The sequence below is a fragment of the Melopsittacus undulatus genome, chromosome 2 (genome assembly GCF_012275295.1).
Source record: "Melopsittacus undulatus isolate bMelUnd1 chromosome 2, bMelUnd1.mat.Z, whole genome shotgun sequence".
NCBI lineage: Eukaryota > Metazoa > Chordata > Aves > Psittaciformes > Psittaculidae > Melopsittacus > Melopsittacus undulatus.
In genome coordinates this window covers 69,769,779-69,775,486 of record NC_047528.1, presented here as the reverse complement: position 1 = coordinate 69,775,486, position 5,708 = coordinate 69,769,779, and positions in this window count along the sequence as shown.

Genomic DNA, 5,708 nt, shown 5'->3' with positions numbered 1-5,708 from the left:
CTTTTTATAACCAAATTCTGAACTCTGAAATAGGGGTTTATAACAGAAACAATTACAAAAGCAAGGCCAAATCCCTGCACCTGGATTCAAGCACCGTAAGGCTTGGATGTTCTACATGCAAGTGTGTACAAATAAATGTTATAAAACTTTGTAGGATATACAGTGGGGGTATACAGTCTTTTCTTAAAGAAAATAAAAGAAAGAGATAGTAATAAGCAAGAAATATTTTAAAATGCTATCTGCCTTTTCTGTAGAGAAAGAGGTTATTTTTCACAATATATTTCTTAAATACTACTTTCAAAGCAACTCTACATCTGTGCTGATACATTTAACCCTACTCCTAAATATGCCCTCTAAATTTAATTTGGGTTATCTTGTAGGAGAGAGCCTGGACTTTTTCTATGTCTGCTTATTAGAGCAGTTGTATACTTTGTATGCTTCTCTTGTACCAGCAAGACAAATCAAACATGGAGACTTTCCTAGGACCATTAGGTTGTATACTGCATAGGATTGGTATGGCATATGATCTGCATGCTGCTTGAATTTGGACTGCTCTTATAGCAGCATCTTACAACTAAAGTAGTGGATAAGTAAAGTGGAGTCAGGTAGCAAAGTGGCCACTCTGCTTCTTGTCCCATGCTCATAGAAATAATTTGCTTGCAGCCTGCTAGTACTAAATATATGCTTGTGATGTGTGCTCTAAAGATATGCAAGTCACATATCATGTAAAACTTCGATTTCTTATGTTCTGGTCCACTGGATTTCTTTCAACCATTCATATCATGCAGATTTGTCTAATGCTTCAGTATTGCAAACATCATAAAACTGAATAAGATACAGTAAAACATAATCTAAATCAGCATTTTTCTGCCATGACATGCTGAGCATTAAGAAAATATCTTTTCTATTTGTTCATATGCTGCTATGCTACTTACACAGCCCACATACAAAACAATTACAACTGTTCATTCTGTAAGACTATACATCAATAAATAAAAAAGAAGCTGTTGATTGCTAAAACCATCTAACCTTAAAACTAAACACTGACTTGCTGTCTTCAGTTCAGTTCTTATGTAGGTCATAAAAATGTCTATGACCTATAGGGATCTTTAGAGATGGAGCAAGACATACATCATAATTCTCAAAGAGTCACTTCTCCAGGGTTTGTAATCACTAGAATGTCATTAATAGAATCATAGAATCATAGAACAGTTAGGGTTGGAAAGGACCTTTAGATCATCAAGTTCCAATACCCCTGACATGGGCAGGGATACCTCACACTAGACCATATCACCCAAGGCTTCATCCAACCTGGCCTTGAACACTGCCAGGGATGGAGCATTCACAACCTCCCTGAGCAACCCATTCCAGTACCTCACCACCCTAACAGTAAAGAATTTCTTCCTTATATCCAATCTAAACCTCTGCTGTTTAAGTTTCAACCTGTTACCCCTACAGTTAGGACTACAGTCCCTAACTGTTCAAAGCATATTTCAGTATGGCAGCTCTTCAGTGCTGCAATACATTCAGCAGTAATGCATCTGGGCATCTACTTTAGGATTTCAGGTTTGCCTTCAGGTGTGTAAACTCCAGTGACTCTGAAGTGTTTTTCTGTTAGCCTTTGATGCAGAAATACCTGTGTGAGAATACCAAGAGTGGTAGGAGAGGCACTTATTTGCAAAAAAAAGGTATGATAAAAGTTGGGAGCTGGAAAACGGTTTCTAACTCAACATATGGAAATAATTTTCCAATGGAATCAGGATGGGAAAGATTTCTGATTAGTTTTGGAAAGAACCATGTTAAATTTCTGAAAAAGGTTGAACATCAGGATACCTTGTGGTAATAGGATGCTAAGGTCATTAGCCTAAGAGTCATATGTGCTTGCTAGTGAGGTAACAAGAAGTGACTGCAGATTACAACATGTTTCAAGCAGACATCAAGACTGTCATCAAGACTTGCATCTGAAAGGGAAGCTCACTATTAAAAGCTGAGTATTTGGTCTACGTTTCATTGGCAGAATGAACTTGCAGAGCTGAGCAATGGATTGGCAGAAGACAGGATAGAAATTGGTCTTCAATTTGAAATGTTCTTCAGTATAATATAAACAGTAGTGGGTGAGAGAGTTAAAAATGAGGAAGTGGTGGAAATTTCATAACTTGCAATGCCAAATAATACAGTGCAAACCACAGTCACGCTTATTGTACACTACTACAGCTCTTGCATTTTTTTAATTTTTTTTAATTTTCAATATCTTAATAAATTCTTGGCTATAAAGGAAAAAAAAATGACTTTCTCATCACCTCTTTCACTTCAGCATTTATTTTGAAAAGACAGTGAAGTTTTTCTTCCCTTGGTTAATGCTTTAGCTCACAACATAAAGAAGAAAATGTGTCTCTGTTACATTTCATTTCACAGACATGAAAGCAGCATAGAAAACACCCAACAACAGTTTCCATGTTATTACTCCCAGGTCTGATAGAAGTATCCTATGCAGTTGAAAGAAAAATTTCCTCTTCACACCTTTTCACTGGGAAAATAGAAATAAAATGAGAGGAAAAGGAGATAAGAGCATACAGCCAGAGGAAACTAAACCTATATCTTTTAGTAGCATGTCTCATTATAGATTGCAACAGATTCCTTCATTCATCCTGTTCATCACAGTTCATCTTTAAATACCTTCCTTTGTTAGTACTTTCAGGTAACACATAATTTACTGTCCTTTTGCTTTGCTATTTAGAACACAAAGGTAAAGCAGCACTGTCTCTCTCAGAGGAACAAGAGGAATGAACATGCCTCCCAGATTTTCATCCAGATCACCCACCAGATAAACCAGGTACAAATTGGCTGCACTGGTTTGGAGGAAACCAAGAGGCTTTGTGTATCTGTGACAGTGTAGATAACACTTGTCTGTCCTGTGCTCAAAGGTCTCCGGATGCAAGTCAGTCTGGAGGTATGTGATGGGCAGAAGTGTTAGTGCAGCCCTGTGCTCAAGCAAACAAACTCTGCGGAAAGGCAGACATGGGATCAAGCAAACACAGCTACAGAATCCCTGTCTGGAGCTGGCTTGCAACCACAGCCAGTGGGCTCCAGCCACCCACCAGACCTACCCAAAGGCACTGGAAGCAAGAACAGTCATGTGACATCTTTGTTTGCACTGGCACAAGAACAATTCTGTTTTGCTGATGACAGCTGAGGGCCCACCAACTCTGACAGACCCGTAACACAATCGATCTATTACTAACTCCCTGCCTCTCATCTTTGCCTGTGTTTTCTCTATACCTCAGTGAGTCTTGGCCTACCATTGCTTTCCTTGCCACACTGCTGACCTTCATTTTTCTTCATTTCTTGTTAATCAGCATTTACTCCAATTGTCTTGTGATATAACTTGTAAGGCATTACAGTACAAACATGTGAAACATCAAAAGCAAATAAAGGAAACTGGCACTGGAGTCAGCATGCTCTCCCAATACAAATATTCAATGCCTGAGGACAAGTAGAGAACAAGTCACAACAGTGCATGGGTATTATTTCTGTAACTTAACAGTTTGTTTTTCTGCATCATATAATTGAATGCAGTCCATCAACTTTTCTAGAACTCCTCATTTTTCTGCGGGAAGTTAAACAAGGTCCTAATTCATCTGAAGAAATTTATTCCCAGTTCTCTGCCAGGTGGTAAAAGCAAGAGTTAATTTATTACCAGCTCCAACAGAAAGCATTTAAAACCTGATGATTTTTCACATGTGTACCACCAACTGGATTTCAGTCTTCTGGGATGCATCTTTCTGCTCTTTAGGAGACAGCTGGGAAAACTAGCCTGTTCACCAGTGGGACTGTGATGACCTATAGCAAACAAAAGAATTTGGCTTCAGCTTAAAAAGGTCTGTCCTGTTTAATAAACAGAAGCTCAGTGTTCTTCCTCTTTCCTCCATGAAGCTGCTTGACAAGGCAAGCCAAGAGAGAAGCCCAGCTTATTGCTGTGAGAAGGACAGCTTTGGATGGAGCTAACAGGCAATAAAGGAAGGCTGAAAACTCAGTACTGCATGCAGCTATTATTTAAACAAGGATCATGGGACAGAGCAGCACACTTTGATATATCAGGAAGCAGAAGCCTGGACAAGAAGAACAGTAGCTGAAAAAACAACCCCAAACAGGAAGGCAAGGAGGAGATAAGTTGTCCAAAGGAGGTTATAGAGAATAGTATTTGCTGAGGGCAGTGATACACTGGAACTGAAGCTGCAAAGAGAGTGCAGAAACAGACCCTGTCCTGGGTGATTCAGAGAATAAAGATCAGTCAGTGAACCATGAGGTCATGTGAGAAAAGAGACACAAAACTTCCTATGTAAGTAAACCTACATGGATGTATGGACACCATCTCCCCACTTCAGCACTCTCAACCACACATTTTATATAGTATAAATCAGTAATGACGAGGGCTTTGGAAACCAGCATCAGCATTTATCTCTCAAGCAAAAAGCCTTGAAAATTCACAAGATTCTTTTTTTTTATTATTTTATTTTTTATTATTATCTAGATGTACTGATCTATACCAGCCTAGAAGAGAACAAATTTTTCTTACAATTACTTGTTAAGCAAAGTCTTAATTTACTATGGTGCTCAGTTCTCAGATATCAGATAACATCCTGCTGATTTTTACTTATTTACAGTCATCAATTCCATTACTCCCTTTCCTATGTCAGTTATCAGCTTTTAATACTACACTACCTTACAAGGTAATTTTACAAAACTCTATATTTGACTGATTAGATTTGTAAATCTACAACTTAAGTAAATGCCCATTATTCTGAAAACTAGATTATATTGAAATTTGTACAATCTGAATAATACTGCATTTCCCTACTTATCCTCAGCTATTAAAAAAGGAGCAGAGATTTTATTAATATTTAAATACAGCTTTTTTTTTTCTAAACAGAGAAACGACTCAACAAAATCTTGAGAAATTCATCCCACTCCACCTTCTATCCAGATGTTTAGACCTGATGTCTGCAGGCAACAGCTGCCTCATGGTGTAGATGCACTTCCTACAAACTACTATTGCATAGCCTGCTATACTTTGTTTCAGTCCTTCATTTTGGCTCCTTGATCCAAACTGACAAAAATATTTAAGCAAGAGAACTTAGGCAAGATAACTTGTTCCTAGAAAGACTAAAACTTCATTCCTGAGGGAGCAGCAGTGCTACATTAAGCTGCCAAAACTTGACATTGCCTCTAATTGAGAAGAGAAACTAAATTCTAAGGCTGTGAACTAAATAACCACAAGGCTGGTGATAATGATGGCAGTTTCCCCCAAACACTGCCAATTTGGACAAAATAAAGGAGTTTCACAGCTATTGAAAGGCAGTGAAAATAAGAAAGGTAGATCTGTTTAATAACACTCTTTCTCAAACTGCTATCCTTTATTTGCCCTCCACTACCCCCACTCTTTTCAAAAAAGCATGTCATTAGTTTGCTAGAACACTCCAGTTCTTGCTCATGTGCACAGCTTTCTACCTTCAGGCTGTCTTTCAGAAATGGCTGTATAGGAAATTCACTTGGTACTCCCTACTGTCCCCTAGTATTTCCACTTTGTTTCCCTTGCTCCTTTGAGGCATTTTCAAACTGCTTTGTGAAAATTGTGTAAGCAGGAAGTACTGCAGGTGATATGGCACATATCAGTGACATGGATGATTACCATCAACCACTTCATAAAA